Source organism: Canis lupus, chromosome 19 (assembly GCF_048164855.1).
Source record: "Canis lupus baileyi chromosome 19, mCanLup2.hap1, whole genome shotgun sequence".
In the NCBI taxonomy this organism is placed as follows: Eukaryota; Metazoa; Chordata; class Mammalia; order Carnivora; family Canidae; genus Canis; species Canis lupus.
This window is the reverse complement of record NC_132856.1, coordinates 32373150-32390594: the sequence shown is the minus strand read 5'-3', so window position 1 is coordinate 32390594 and position 17445 is coordinate 32373150. Positions and strand designations below refer to the sequence as shown.

At 37.1% G+C, this 17445-nt stretch overlaps 1 protein-coding gene across 20 annotated transcripts in view; it reads right to left on the bottom strand.

Moving 5' to 3' along the window:
- Positions 1-17445, bottom strand: part of FHIT (fragile histidine triad diadenosine triphosphatase) — a 1386045-nt gene that overhangs the window by 318477 nt on the left and 1050123 nt on the right. Inside the window, exon 2 of one of the 20 annotated variants that reach the window (XM_072785592.1) lies at positions 14332-14393. The exons of the other annotated variants lie outside the window; for them this stretch is intronic. The gene's annotated coding sequence lies outside the window, so the exon portion shown is untranslated. The remainder of the gene's footprint in view (positions 1-14331; positions 14394-17445) is intronic. 20 annotated transcript variants of the gene reach the window in all.

Genomic DNA, 17445 nt, shown 5'->3' with positions numbered 1-17445 from the left:
CACAACCAAATCACATGCATGTCCTCTAAAAACAACTTGTGACCAGCTCCCCTTTTTCAGGAAGCTATCTGAGAACACATCTCTGTAAGGGCCAATGGCATTACGCAGTTTGCACACGCAGGGCTTCCTGGGGCAGGGTGGGGTGAAGGGTGAGCACACATATCTGCCTTACATCTTCAAGTACAGCTTGGCTGTGACTCTTCTGAGACACATGGGGAGAACAAATCCTACAGTGGACTTTGCCCAGAAATGCTGGAGTCGATTAGAAAGACCACCAGGCTGCTTTCAGTTCTATTATTTTTGATTTATTTGGAACTAAAAGATTTTCTGCCTGAAAGTAACCATTTCATATACTGACATTGAGCAATGGAGAGGAGGATATGGTGCTCTTTTTTTTTTTTCCCTATTCCTACCACCCCATCCCAATTCTATTGTTTGCAAGTTTTCAATGTGCCCAAAGGACCAGTAGTTAGACTCTAGGCATGCACTTCTGATTCCAGGGTATTAACAGAGGAGGGCGTGTGTTTTGCTCTGTTCTTCCAACCACCTCCCTTGCCTGATGCTAAAATGATGCGACCCCAGTTTGGTGCCACGCAGATGTACACCACCCTGATACCAGGAAAGCAGAAGCATTTTTTAAAGAGTCTTTGCTGGCTTGGCAGGGACACAGAAATTGCTTTTTATCAAAATGAAAAACATTTTTTTCCATGAGAAATAGCAAAAGCAGTTTAAAAGGGGAATAGACACTCTGTCTTGGAAAAGGTGTTTTCAGCATGGTAGACAGAGAGGTGTGCTTTCCTTTCTCTCCTAAGATCAATCTGATTCGTGGCACTACCCACCCCCCAGTTCATGCAACAGATACAAGGAGGGCTAAGTCCTAGAGGCCACTCCTTCCTGCTCTGAAGATCTTACCATTCCTGCCTGACCATTCTTAAATCCACGTCCTGGACAGACAAGCACCCTGTTTTTTTTTTTTTTCTTTCCTGCACTATGAAAAAAAAAACACCCATCCACTATTATGTACTTCTTCATTCTTGTCATGGATAGGGGTTTTCAAGAGTGGAGGAATGGGTAACGATGGGGAATTACTTTTCTGAACACTTACTATGTGCTAAGCCAGACATATCCTATGCATTATTCTACATAGACCACAAACCTTTAACAGGCATCATTATGTCCATATGGCAGATGATAAAGAAGAGGTTTAGGGGAGTTAATTAAAAATGCCAAAGTACATACTTCTAATAAGTGGAATGCTGCAAGGATCTGGAGCATCATCCCTGCCTGATCTTTTGCTTCTGAGCCTTCCCATGAGATGAAGTGGCATTGCCATACATTTCCTGCCCTAGAAAGCCTAGTGTAAAATGCTATTCTTTAAATAAACAACATGTGGTATATTTACACAATGGAATATTATTCACTTTTAAAAAGGAATCAAATTTTGAAACATGCTACAACATGGGACCTTGAAAATATTATGCTAAGTCAAATAAGCCAGACACAAAAGGACAAATATTGTATGATTCCACTTACAATGGGATAACTAGAATAAATTCATAGACACAGAAAGTACACAGAGTTACCAGTGACTAGGGGGAAGAGGGCATAGGGAATAACTGTTTAATGGGTACATAAGTTCTGTTTGGGATGATGAAAAAGTTCTGGAAATGGATAGTGGTAACAGTATGAATATACTCAATGCCACTGAATGGGACACTTAAAAATGATTAAAATGGTAAATTTTATGTAACGTATATTTTGCCACCATATCAACCACATTTCCCACTTTTCCCTTTTACAGAAACACATCTACCCTGATGCCAAAGCTCTATCTTAGATCTAACTCTTGTTAGTGGTAAAGTGATAGAAAATATTATCAATCCAGGCACATCACGTCTAATCCACTGATTGCATCTGCTAAAAATACTGTGCTAATAAGGATTCTTAGGATGTTTCCAGGTCCAAGTGGGATAAATAGCATGATGGACTTGTAAGGCTCTCTCACAAAGACAAGGAAACATCAGATAAAACACAACAAAATATTTTTAACTGCTCTTGGAAATATGAATTGGGAAATACAATCCAAGTGGCAAGAGCTGAGGTAGAGAGAATATGGTCAGCCATGGGCAAGCTGACTTCCCAATGGCCTAGGAACCAAGTAAGCAAGGAAATCCAGATAGCTAGAAAGTAGAAAACAAGAGAGCTTTCCTATGACTATGACATTTGTGAGTGTGGGCTGCAGAGAGCTTCCTCAGCTCTTGATGCTTTCTCCTGCCAGTGCAAGACTCCATGCAGCTTTGCTATAAATCTCCCTTTCCCTCATAAAACTTTAGAATCTATTTCTTAAATCTAAAGTAGTCTAACTTCAACAGGGCCTCAGTAGGTAGGGTGGTCATATAATGTGTCCTCCACAGAGAGCAATTTCAATTCACCAGCATTTTATTATAGTCCATGAGCTTTCTGTGCTTTGATAGACAACATGCCCAAATACATAGAGAGAAATGGGTAGTCTGGTTTCTTATTACTGGTAGAAACAGGACAATAAGAAAGTAGTATTTTTAACCCTGGGAACCTCTAGAACTTGCTTGAATCATAGATAGACAAAACTGACAAACACAATGGAAATTATAATGATCATTAAAAAATAAACTATAGAAACCCATCTTCTTGTTAGATAAAAAAGGTTTCTCTGGCAAAAAAATCCTTCAACTCAATCAACTTTCACACTAATAATCAAACTGAGCTGAATTTAGAACATAGAATCAATACTTGGGAACTAAAAAAAAAAATATTTGGGGACAAATTAAGGATCACTAAATTCTCTGTTCCTGGAAGTGTAGAAAAAAAACTTTTTCAATATGCATCACCATAACATGGGCTTTATTTCTAACGACTTTCCCCTAAGCCCTGCCTACATGTAGTTTGTGTAATGATTAATCCTTTGTCCTCTTTTATATGTCAGAAATATTGGAATGCATGCTAATTGTTCTTGCTAAACTATTTTGTATGGTTTGTCTCATATCCTATCTACCTTGAATAAGCTACATGAAAAACGTTGCACATTTGGGAAGAAAGTAGCTTATGGGGAGAAAAATGGGATTTTGAATTATAAAGAATCAATACCCAGTTGTCTTAGTCAGTTTTAGACTTTAAAAATGTAGTACCACTTTTTGGTCCCAGTGTGAAACAAAAATCAATTTTTTTTCTTTTTCTTTTCTTAAACTGGAGAACACTGTTGAGTTTAATCATAAAGAAGAATCTTGTTTTGATTTCCTCTATCAATTATTTATTGAAAAAATTCATTGTGTAATCCTATTCAGAATTTCAGAAACAGAGAGGCTTCTCATTTTTCAAACTGCAAATGAAGTTAGGGGATATAAGAAGGGGCTAAGATCTGGATGTATGAGCTTCTACCTCTGAATCTGGGGAAAAGCTTCTTCACTAGGAGCCAGATAATCATTGGTACATACACGATGGCTAAGTGTTGGCTGTCATGCGCCACTCAGATCCACAATCCCATTGAAACCTGTCACTTTCAAGAGTGCAAATAATAGGAGGGGAAAAGAGCACCAGAGTCGGACATACTATAACAAGAGCCCAGTGGATTCCTACCTTTCATCTAAGAAACTTCAATGGTTTCAGAGCAGATCCGCAGATGCTACACAGTGAAAGAACCTATGCAAAAATCACAGGGAGAGTCTGGAGTAAGAGATAGAATGTGACGATCCCAGGCTTTGCCCTCCAACCTTAAGTCCACTTCACACGGCCTCTTTACAAAGTCTCTCTGAAAGCCCAACAGTTGCCACTCTGGTTTGAGACTTACTGCTGAAGAGTTAGTGTGTAGAGATGGATATCTGACTAAGCCAGGTTTCCTTTTTATATGCTTGCTTGCTCTCTCTCTCTCTCTCAAGAACTGAAGGTTTTTCACATTCCAAAATAAAATGCAAACCAAGAGCATTTTGTATTTTTGCATTTCGATTCCCTGTTTTGTCAGTGAGTAATTATAGCAAATAAAATATTGCAGCTGAATGTAAATTGTTAGACAACCAGATCACACCAGGATATTTTTCTTCCACAAGTTTTACATCATAGCATGTTAAATATTAAAATACTGCAAGTCAAGTAAACAGAGAAGGTTCTTTTGCACAAAGCATTAATTTTAAACAAACATTTCACTGTTATTTAGATCAGATGCTGGGAAACAAATGATGTTTTCTTTCAAATAAGGTGAATATATCATCTGGAGGAAAGTAGATCGGAGAATCACATAGAAATAAGGGCATTTGTCACACTAGAGATGAATTTCCACCAGAACAGAAGAGAATTCACATGTAGAAGAAAAAGAAGAAAAGAAAGATTTACAAAAGGGAATTTGGAAAAGAGCAAGAAATGAGAAAGATTGATTTGTTCTTAGAAGAAAAAAAAATGAAGATATGTCTCATGCCAGAAAAGAAACCCGAATTAAAGTAAGGCAGGCAGAGAGGAAATCAAATAGTTTCTGATACAGTGAATTTCAGATTTCTTAAGTAGTTACCGAGAAAGTAGAAGGAAGAAACATTTTCGTATCTCTGAAAGATTACCAATCAATAAAATACCAATCAATAAGAATTGACTGAGTACCTTATGTGTGTTCAGCAACAAAACAGGAAATTAGACATGGTCTTCTCCTGACACTTCACTATTTAGAAAAGAAAGTGTTCCAATAATGATAATGGGAATGTGTGTGTATTCCACTTTGTGGAATTAACATCTGTAACTCAAACTTTAAGGATACAGCTGATGACGGTGAGTTCGAGGTCCAGTCATAACACTATCATTTCATGAACATCCCCTGCTTTCCAAGCCCTGTTCTAGAAGCCTGATGTTGATGACACCCAATGTTTAAAACAATCCATTAAGAATTATTCCCTTTAGATTACTGAAGAAAACAAGATTTGGAAGCTAAGTCACATATTACACAATGAATAAATGGTAGGGCCTGAATTTAACAAAAGTTCTCTCATTCTCCCAAGGTCATGATTTTTCTTCTACCAAAGGACTGGATTTATCCTAAGAAAGCCCTTGGTCTATGAATCCTTATAGCCAAAAAAACAATCAATGAAAATAGAAACAAAAACAAACAGAAATGTAGTATGAGAAAGGTTCTTTGTAGGGGAGATACTCCCAACATAACTAAAGCGATGAGACTGTAATGATATGGAGGATTTTTTTTTCTTTTAAAAATTTCTTGGGAGGACATGTATATGTTTGAAAGCAAGCCTCTCAAACCATCTCAGAGTTGGAGACTGGAAGGCATGGATACTAGTGGCCATAGACACTTCACAGAAGGAAGCAAGTCTCTTTCACAGTGGTGAGAGAGCAAGGAAGGGGGAAGGGGAAGGAGAACCAATCTCTATCTCCTCCAGTTTGCCACTAAAGCAAGCAAACAATAACAATAAAACACGCGGAAAAAAACAAACAAACAAACAAACAAAAAAAACACCTGAATGGAGAAAGCACTCTAAGATACTTGGACAGAGGAACCAGAAAGACTCCCAGAAAGGGCAGAGAACTTTAAATTCTCGTGGAAAGTGGAATTAGGAGTTTGGGTCCATTATAGCTACATTTCCATAGGGCAAGGAGGCTCCTGTGGACATCTAGTTTATGGGACCAATTTTCTGGCAATATAGTAATTTTTTGACAATCATTAGATGAGTCTGAATGTAAGCAAAAATAATAGTCTTGCATTTGAATTATGTCACTATGTTGTATGAGATATCTGCAATTAAAAAAAAAAAAAAGTCTAGACAAATTCACATTGGTTGAGAATCGCCAGAACTTGGACTGTGTTCACTGTAGCTCATCAGCCTCTCTTCTAGACATAAGCCCAGAGTGATCACTAAGTAGAATTAACCTAATAGACATTACACTCAATTATTTTTAGAAAGCTATTGAGAGATAAGCAATTGAAACTGGTGGGACAGATAAACAGATTTTTCTTCTACCTTTTGTTAGGGAAGTAGTTTAAGCTTCCCTAGATATTAAACATTTGGCAATCTCCTAATAGAATGTAAAATGTGTGTACCTTTAAAACCAGCAAATTAATTGCTAAAAATTTGCCCTGCACATCTACTTAAAATATATCAAAATAGGGACCTTGGGCAGGTGGCAGAGTAGGAGGACCCTGAGCTCACCTCTTCCCATGGACACATCAAGGCTACAACTACATATAATCCAACTCACTCTGAAAACCATCTGAAGCTGAGGAGAACAGCTTTTCTACAGCTAAAGTTATAAAGAGGGGGCCACATCAAGAAGGGCAGGAGTGGCAAAAACAAAGTTGGGAACCAAACTCCTGGTCTACATACCCACAGGTGAGGAGGTCTATCAGAGGAGTAAAGGGTTTAAGCTCCACATTGGGCACTCTTCACCCTGGGGATCTGCACCTGGAAGATAAGCCCCCTTAGCATCTGGTTCTGAAAATCAGTAGGACTTAACTCTGAGAGCACCAGGGAGCTACGGCAAATTAAGGCTCCATTCCTAAAGCGCCAATGCGTTGTAATAGCACAGAGGCAACAATGTGAAAAGTACCTGGGTTATATATGAAGAAGATTCACGGACTAATTTTAAGGTGTGCTCTGGAAAGGCAGGGATCTATAGAGACTTTGTCCAGGAAAAGGAGTGTTGGCATACACCATTTCTCTTGCCCTCCTTCAGGCTAGCTAGCAGGATGCAAAAAGGAGCCAGTTCTGGGCAGCCTGTGTGGCTGGTTTAGCACTGCCTTCAGCCCAGGGTGTGATCCTAGAGATCTAGGATCGAGTCCCATGTCTGACTCCCTGCATGGAGCCTGCTTCTCCCTCTGCCTGTGTCTCTGCCTCTCTGTCTGCCCCCATCCCTCTCTCTTTCTGTCTCTCATGAATAAATAAATAAAACCTTAAAAAAAAAAGAATACCCAGGGGCACTTGGGCAGCTCATTTGGTTAAATGTCCAACTCTTGATTTTGGCTCAGATCATGATCTCAGGTAATGGGATGGAGCCCCACATCAGGCTTCATGCACAGTGAAGAGTCTACTTGAATTTTTTCTCTCTCTCTCAAATAAATAAATAAATCTTGAAAAAAAGGAATACTCAGCAAGGTTGTCATTCAGGACTGAAGAAGAGATAAAGAGTTTCTCAGATGAACAAGTTAAAGGAATTCACTAATAAATGGGCCTTAATAGAAATGTTGAAAGGACTTCTTAAATGGAGAAGAAAAAGCCACTGATGAAAAATTTTCAAAGGAAAAAGTTTCATTGGTAAAAGTAAACACAGGAAAAGTAGTAGATCAATCACTTGGGAAGCCAGTATGAAAGTAAAAAATAAATTCAGTAAAATCAATTATATCTACAAAAATTAGTTAAGAGATGCAGAAAATAAAAATATGTAAAGCATGACATTGTATACATAAAATGCAGATATGAGAGCAAAAATTTAGTGCTTTTGGAATGTGTTTGAACTCAAGGGACCATTAACTTAACACAGACTGCTATACACATAAGATACTTTACAGACCTTATGGTAATCACATATGAAAAACCTCTAATAGGTAGAAAAAAAATAAAGAGAACTAAATCCAAGTATAACATTAGAAAACATCATCAAATGACAAAAGAAACTAGCAAAAGAAGGAAAAAGGAACAGAGAAAAATTATAAAACCAGAAAACAATTGACAAAATGCCAATTAAGTACATACCTACCAATAATTAATTTAAATGTAAATGGACTAAATGTTCCAATCAAAAGACAAAAGATTATGGGAAAAAAAAAAAAAAAAAACCCAAGACCCATCTATATGCTGCCTAGAAGAGACTCCATTCAAACCAAAAAATGCATACAAACTGAAACTGAAAGGAAAATATTTTCCATGAAAATGAAAGCAAAAGCAAACATACAAGGAAACAGCAGCAACAAATAACAAAAACTTGGGTAGTAATACTTATGTCAGAGAAATAGACTTTAAAACTTTTCTGTAATGAGATAAAAATGTCATTATGTAATGAAAACAGGATCAATCCAACAGGAGGACATAATAGTTTTAAATATCATTGTGCCCAATATAAAAGCATCTAAATATCTACAGAAAATATTAACATAAAAAGGCAAAAATGTAATACAGTAATACAATTATAGTACGGGATTTTTAGTTAGACTGGAAAAATCAATAAAGAAGTAGTAGCTTTGAACAAGACATTACACTGTATGGAATTAACATATATACAGAACATTACATGTAGAAACAACAGAATACACTTTTTTTTCTGAGAGAGAGAGAGCATGTGAGCAAGCATGAGTGGGTAGAGGAGAGGTAGAAGGAGAAAGAGAATCTCAAGCAGGCTCCATGCTAAGCATGGATACAAGGCTCGATGCAAAGCTCCATCTCACAATCCTGAGATCATGATCTGAGCTGAAATCCAGAGTCAGACATTTACCTGACTAAGCCACCCAGGTGCCCCAGAATACATATTCTTCTTAAGTGTACATGAAACATTCTCCAGGATATATCACATACTAGGCCACAAAACAAATATTTATGAATTTAAGAAAACTGAAATCATATCAATCATATTTTTCAACCACAATGATATGGAACTAGAAACAAGAAAAAATGGAGGAAAAGCACAAACATGTAGAGACTAAACAATATACTATTTAACAGCAATGGGGCAGCAAAACAATAAAAGAGGAAAGTTTAAAAATACCTGGAAAAAAATGAAAATGGAAACATGACAATTCAAAATCTTTGAATGCAACAAAAGAGTTCTAAGTAAGAAGTTTATAGCAATATGCAAAAACAAGAAAAATCTCAAACAATCAAAACTTATACCTAAAGAAATTTTTAAAAAGAAGAACAAAGGAAGTAGAAGGGAGGAAACATAAAGATCTAATGTAGAAATAAATAAAACAGAGATTCAATAAGCAATAGGAAAAAATCAATAAAATAGAGCTGATTCTTTGAAAAGAGAAACAAAATTGATAAATCTTTATCCAGACTCAGTAAGAAAAATGAAAAAGAGAGGACTCAAATAAATAAACTTAGAAATGAGAACTACAAAGATTATAAGACTACTATGATAAAACAATATGCCAACAAATTGGAAAACTAAGAAGAAATGTATAAATTCCTAGAAACATAGAATGTTCCCGATATAAAACTATACCAGGAAGAAATAGAAAATCTGAACAGGCCAATTACTAGTAACAAAAATTAACCATTAACCAAAAAAAAAAAAACCTGTCAACAAACAAAAATCCAGGATCAGATAGCTTCACCGGTGTATTCTACCAAATATTTACAGAGGAGTTCATTCTAATCCTTCTCAAACTATCTCAAAAAATAACAATAATAATAAAAGAGGGAAGAATGCTTCCAAACTCATTCTACAGGGCCAGTATTACCCTGATACCAAAACCAGACAAAGTCATTACAAAAAAGGAAAATTATGGGTCAATATCCTTAATGAACATAAATACAAAGATCCTTAACAAAATATTAGCAAACCAAATTCAACAATAAATTAAAAGAATCATTCACAAAATTAAGTAGAATTTATTCCAGGAATTCAAGGATGGTTCAATACCCAAAAATCAATCAAAATGCTTCTTTAGCAAAATAAAGGACGAAAATCATATGATAATCTCAATAGATGAGATTAGAAAAAGCATTTGACAAAATTCAACATCCATTTATTATAAAATCTCTTAACAAAGTGGTTTAGAGAGAACATATCTCAACACAATAAAGGCTATATACAGCAAACCCACAACTTGAATTCTACTCAATGGTAAAAGTTTTCCTTCTGTGATGAGGAACAAGACAAAGATGTCCACTCATACCACTTTTATTCAAAAGAGTCTTGGAAATCCTAGCTGCAGCAGTTAGACAAGAAATAAAAGCACCCAAATCCAAATTGGTAAGAAAGTAGGATTGTTGCTATTTCCAAATGACATATTATTCTATATAGAATACTCTAAAGATTCCGCCAAAAAACTACTAGAAATAATAAACCAAGTAAAGTTGCAGGATATAAAATTAATATGAAGAAATATGCTGTTTCTCTACAATAATAACAAATTAGGAGAAAGAGAAATTAAGAAAACAACCCCATTTATAATTGCATTAAAAACTATAAAATATATAGGAGTAAATTCAACCAAGGAAGTAAAAGGTTGTATTCTGAAAATCATAAGACATTGATGAAAGACACAGAAGGTAACACAAATAAATGGAAATATATACCATGCTCATGGGCTGGAAAAATGAATACCATTAAAATGCCCACATTACCCAAAGCAACCTATAGGTTGCATATAATCACATGAAAAATAGCAATTTCAAAGAATTAGACAAAATTACACTAAAATCTGCATGGAACCACAAAAGACTCCAAATAGCCAAAACAATCTTGAGAAAGAGAACAAACCTGGAGGTATCACAGTCCCAAATTCACATCTATATTACAAAGATATAGTAATCAAAACAGTATGGTACTGGCACAAAAACAGACACATAGATCAATGAAGCAGAAGAGAGCCCAGAGTTAAGCACACACTTACATTGTCATTTTATCTATAATTAGGAGGTAAGACTATACAATGGGTAAAACACACTTTAATAAAGATCTGCACTAAACAGTATTGGGAAAATGGGAATTCTACATGCCAAATAATGAAACTAGATCACTTTTGTACCCTGTATACAAAAAAAAAAAAAAAAAAAAAACCTCAAAATGCATTAAAGGCCTATATATAAGACTCAAAAACACAAAGCTCCTAGGGGAAAACATAAGCAGTTATCTCTTAAATACTGGTTTTCATAACATTTTTCCAGATCTATTTTCTCAAAGAAAATAAAAGCAAAAATAAACAATTGGGATAATTTTTTATCAAATTAAAAATCTTTTGCACATCAAACAAACCATCAACAAAACAAAAAAGGTGATCTACTACAAGGAGTTAATATCCAAAATATATAAAGAACTCACACAATTCAACACCAAAACAAATGATTCAATTAAAAAATGGACCGGAATACCTAAATAGATATTTTTCTAAAGAAGATATAAGATGGTCAACAGACATCCACTAATCCCACTTCTGGTTATTTACCTGAAAAAAAAAATGAAAATACTAATTTGAAAAGATACATGTACCCCTATGTTTATTGCAGCATTATTTACAATAGCCAAGATATGGAAGCAACCTGAGTCCATGGACAGGTGAATGGATAAAGAAGATGTGGTATACATGTGCACGTGTGTGTGTGTGTTTAAACCTGGCCAGTCAAAAGCATGATGCCACTCAAGGTACACTTTTGAGTTCCACTTTCTTTTTTTTAAGATTTCAGTTATTTATTAATGAGAGACACAGAGGGAGAGAGGCTGAGACACAGGCAGAGGGAGAAGCAGGCTCCCCACAGGGAGCCCGATGTAGGACTTGACCCCGGGATCAGAACCATGTCCTGAGCCAAAGGCTCCACTGCTGAGCCACCCAGGCATCCCATTGAATTCTTATTTCATACTGAACACTACTTCTATGGAAATCCCTGGGGCAGGAACTGTTGGTTGGCATATCCACTGCCCATTTCCAGCCCTTTTCTCTCCTGCCTGCCTCCATCCCATGGCAAAGTAACTACTCACTCTCCTAGCAGCCATTGAAACCAAGTGTGGCTACACTTGATAGGACTTGATAAAGTTCTTGCCAAAGACAGGTCTGAAGGATACTCTGGGAAAGTGTATACTCTTCCAATAAAAGGAATAGACACCATTCCTGCCATGTCTCTCTCCCTTCCTTCCATGGATTTGACCAAGATGCTAGGAAATAGGGCAGCCATCTTCATGATGGACATGAAGGACAGATCAAAGAATCACCTAGATGCCGAACTCTAGGAGGTCTACTTGTTCCATAAGAAAATATCCCATTTGTTTAAGCCATCGGTTTAAACAGGTTTTCTATTATATGCAGCTGAACTTGGTAAGTGATAAAGCTCCTTTTTCCCACAGACCCTGACATATTCTGGGCCAAGGGGATGACAAGTATTAGTATAAAATCTCAGGACACTACCCCAACGAACTAACTGTCTGAGAAAATCCCTAGGGGTGAGGGCTCAATTTTTTTTCTTGATTAAAATGTGAATCAATTTCTGACTCAATTTTGTAGGTTATTTCTCACCTTTCTCTTCTTTTTGTCTTCATCCTCAGAATGACTTTCCCAGAGATATCTAAGATCTCCCCATTGTAAGTGATTTCAGACTATTTAGGTTTTATAGATGTTGTGTTGTTTATTTACTCATTTTCTACTAATTACAGCACTTTGTCAGTATCTCCATGTAGGCATTGTCTTCTCTTTCCCACAGCACATGTTTGAATCACAGGAATAGATTTACAGGCACAGATTTATATGCCACCTTGTACTGTCAGTTAACTATTTGTTATGAGTCTCACTTTATTTCTTGAATGTATTATAAACCTGTGGGCATTGACAAAGTGCTTTATAATACTTTTTATAGTCACTCTCAGTGCCTGTCACAGTGGTAGGCACTTCAAACGTTCTTATTAAGTGCTATAAAACAGATACACTCATCTCCTGCCAATAATCACAGCTTAAGAAAACAACCAGCACTAAAAGCACCTGTCCTGGTATAAATCTGTACTGAGTCTCTAATCATCTGCTCAACAATCCAGTACTAAGGCTGAGATGGTAAAGATCAGATTTGCATTGTGAGAAATACCTAAAATGATGGTATGTATGGGGACATTTTGCTATCTATATACAAAAGTATATCCCAAGGCATAGCACAATGGCAGTCAAAAAAACATCCCCTTAATAAAAATGTATCGAATGAATAAGCATATGCATGCACATGACAAGAAATCTCACGGTGAATGAATGCACTTCCTTTTTCTAAAGATAATCTTACTAAAATAGATGGGCAGTAAAACTCCATATTCTGCTTTACCAGGCAGAGAATGCTCTTGCTTCCTCTTTGCTTTCTTCCTTACATGATATACAATGTAAAGGACTTGTTAGTCACATTTGTCAAGAGAGCCCACAGGTACTATCTGGCTCATCGCAGCTTAAGTTATCAATTGTCTTTGTTGTTTGGTGGATATTGATCTGGGAAGACCTTGTATCTTGCTAAAGTCACTTGTACAGCAAGCCTTCACTTTTCCTTTTTAGTCGACATGAAGGCTCAAGTGTGGCGGGCTTTGGGAATTTCCGCCTGACAGCCCCATTCCATCATTAAACACTCAGTTAAAGCCTGTTATCCAGATGAATGTCCCAATTAAAGTAGCACATTCTTGCCCACACCCAACAGTGACAGCAGGTTCAGGCTAACATTTTGAGGGGGCAATAACTGATGCAGAAAATGGTCTGGGGAACCACAAGTTTAGTTTCATTTGTTTTACATTCATTCATTCATTTGTTCATTCAACCAGACATTTACTGATAGGTCCCAATGTCTATTTCTAGGATTAAGATGTTGTTTGCTTTCCTGAAGGGACATATGTCTTTCCTAATTTTTCTGAACAGCACAATGTAACCAATCCTGACTCTGCAACCAAAGTACCCAGTATTAGGCTGGATATCCTGAGAACAAGAAAAGAATAAAAATAGTGGCAGTGGAAAATGCCAGACATCAAGGTGACCTAGTATGGTTGTGTGAGCTGTACACTATTCAAGTCCAGAAGTTACTACTGCTAGGACTATGATATAAATGGTGGGGCAGTGCAGCAGGGTACCCTTGGCTGACAGTATTCCCTGATCTAAAGGGGATAAAACTAGTCAGAGCTCCAAAACACATTTATATACTCACTGCATGTTTGTTTAGATGAAATTCTTGATTCCAAAATACATTTAAATTTTACCATAAAATTTTCAAATAAGAAGCTGCTAACTAAACATATGTTATGAAAGACAAATTTATCTATATCTGATATTAACTCCACACAGGGGAATGGAAATGCAATTCTTTAAAAAATTTCAAAAGTCCTAAGAATCTACGCTAGATACATTCATGCACATAAAATATAGGTACAAGGATATGTATTGCGATACTGTTACTACATTACTAAAACATAGGAATGGCTAAATCAGCTCCAGGACTTCCATTCATGAAATTCTGCAAAGTCATTAAAAAAGAATGAACAGCCTTACAAACACCCTCGCAAGGACATAACACCAAAACACACTTATAAAGGCAAAAATTCAAAAAAGAACAAGATGAATGATGTGATTCTGTCGGTATATGTTTTACATCCGTGCACACTGTACACGCAGAGATCTAAAGGGACAGAACAGAATGTAGAGGATACATACCAGTCTCTGACAGTGGTAACCTCCAGCGAGGGACAGGTACAGAGAGGAGTGTCATGCTCTGTATTGTGAATTTGAAATTAATAATGAGAAATATTAAAAAAAAATAATAATGAGAAATATTTATGCACTAATTTTGTTATAAAAACATACAAATAGTCCAAAATGACAGCAAAATAATTCCAAGGTAGTTTACACACAGTTTAAGGCCTAACCTGTTGCAAGTCATGACAAAACACTGAATCATTTCAAGATAACGTTCCCAACGTCCCCCCGCTTCCACTTCAATTACTCATCCCGGCAACATATACTCATTGAGCATATTCACGCTGTCTAACATGCTCCAGGCACTGGAGATTCTGGGGGAAAAAAAAAAAAAAAAGACAGGTAAAGCCCCTGCCCTTATGGAGCTGAAGTCGAAGCCAGTAAGAGATGTATATGTATTTTGGAGAAAATTTTCAGATTAACCATTATTTCCCTATTAAATAATTCAATTCGCTACACCATTCCAGGCCCTGGGGCTGAGGGAGAAATCTGCTGTGATTCCACTGAAGTTGCTTCTCAGAGACATTCTGCTCTGTACAGCTCATTCCCTGCCTATCAAATATTCATCCTCCTCACCCATCAATCAACTTAGGTTCCCTCCAACGGAATCCATAAAATAATAATACTTTACATTCAGAGAGGGGTTTATACCTTTCCAAACACTCTCACATACACGGCATCCTAAGAGAAGGACGATTAGAATGTGAGAGCAAGACTGTATCAATTTCTGATATAAAACTTCCTTCTGTGTGATCCGTGATTCCCTCTGCTCTTCACTCACCCAGCTTATTCTTGCCCTTCAGTTCACAGCTCAGATGACACCTTTTTCAGGAAGTATTCTGGGCTGGTATAGGGGTCCTCCCTGCATGCTTTCATGGATTCCTGTTGTCTTCATCCCTCCAAACTCCACAAGATGCTGACCATGCTCTTTTGTTATTGCCAACCTGGTGTCCCAGTCCATGACTTCGGGCCCGGAATCAGGTGGGAGCGGCCCTGGGCCTGATCTCATCTTGAAGGACTAACCTACCAGGTGGGGAAAGGTCTGACATTCATATTTTTTAAAGCCCCCTAGGTATTGTGAAACAGCTAATTCCAAGAAATTAAAATGAAAATTGTGGACTGTCTATTACGTTCTATTGTAGCAACAGCTTCTAAAAGTACTTGGTATATGGTTGGTGCCCAAGAAAGAGTTGCTCCTTCATCCATTGGTTCTTCCAACAAACACACATAGAGCTCTTTACATGTAGCAGAATTCTGGTGAATGATTAAATGAAATGAATCAAAGTCATGATTACTGTAGAGTTTTCATTATTAATTTTTTTTTCATGGTTACCTAATATCGGAAGCAATTACAAAACCCAAATGGCACATGTCTCTATGTCTTATGGCAGGTGGGTCAGAGAAGACCACCAGAGACTTGGGGGCTTCTGTCCTGTTCCTTAACTGCCAATATTCAGCTCCTTCAGGGAGGGCAGCAGCAGGTTCCAACTGCTCAGCTGTATTTGGAGGTGAGATGCAAAATAGAGTGAATGAACCCAACTGCAGGCCAAGAGGAAGGGTGCCTGTGCTCAACATAACAATACGGTCAGAGAAATAGAAGGAATCACCGCACGGTTACATGGGTTTTCCTTCCTAAGTTTACTCTGTGGGCTTCTTGAGTACATTCCTTAAAACTTCTTCAAAATAGAAGGCATTGTTCTTAACTTCAAAGGATTCAGCTAAAATCCGCTACTGTGTGCTGTCCTTCCAGCAGAAAAGGGGAGCAATTCCTATAGGTGTTCTACGTGACAACACAAAGACTAGTTGTAGTTTCCAAACTGCTTTTGCTCTGGGGTCCTCTTTTTAAGCTGTCAAACTTCACATAGGCTTCACCATGGTCTATAAAGCCCTTTCTCATCTGCTTCTGCCAGTATTTTTAACTTTCCCCATTCTACTCACTTTTTTTTTTTTTTTTTTTTTTTTACTTACTATGTTCTAGTTCTTCTCTGTACACAATAGCCCCTAGGCACATGGAGCTACTGAGCACATGAACTATGGCTAGCCCAGATGGAGACTCACTATAGAGGTATAACATACAAACCAGATTTCCAAGACTTACTACAAGAAAAACAGGATGTAGAGAATCCCATTAGCATTCTTTTGAATGGCTTATATGTTGAAATGATATCTCTTCAGATATACTAAGTTCAATAAAATGCATTGCTGAAATTAATTTCTCTTATTTTTTTAAAAACTCTTTTTCAGTAGCTACCAGGAAAATTGAAACTACAGTGTGTGGCTGGCTTGGGACAGTGCAACCTTTTTGTACTGGCCTTTTCATTCCTTTATTATGTCAAGCATTTCCCCACTTCTGAGTCTTTGCATTGGTTCTTGTCTTCACCTTAAAGACCATTTCCACAATCGGCATGGCTGACCACTGTTCACTCTTCCAAATGCCACTTTTTACTCTCTGGTGTAAGGTTCCTCTTGAACTATGTATAAGGTGTCTCCTCTGCTGTCTGTCCAAACTTGTTTAGATTTTTCTTAGCACTACTCAAGACCTGTCATTATTTTATAAAAGTGTTTGCTTACTAGCTTGTCTGGAGGTACTCTCTACAACATCAACTATGAAGGCAGGGACCATGCCTGTCCTACTCTCTTTGTTAGTCCTAGAGCCAATTATATAAGAAGTTTTTGAAGTCTTTTTTATTTGAACTAAATCATCAGTGGAAATGAGTAATAGGCATGCAAACAAGAAAATCAAAATTAAGTTTTTTGGCTGAGACAAAACCTTCCATACCAGTCCTCCTCATTCCTATCCTGAAATGACTCTGCAGGCAGCAGTCTATCCCTTACTTGTAGAAACTCAGGATTTTGTCACTCTTTAAATGCCATTATCCTAAAGAATTTCTCAAACTCTGTACTCTGCATGGTAGCTGCTGCCAAGATCTGTAGATAGATTGGGGCTGGGAAACATTTCTTAGTTTAACACGTCTCAAGATATGATGCTCCTTGAAGCACCAGCAATCAATATTTCCCAAGAATGTTGTTTCCCAATGAAACTTATTGAATTGGGATCTGGGGAGACC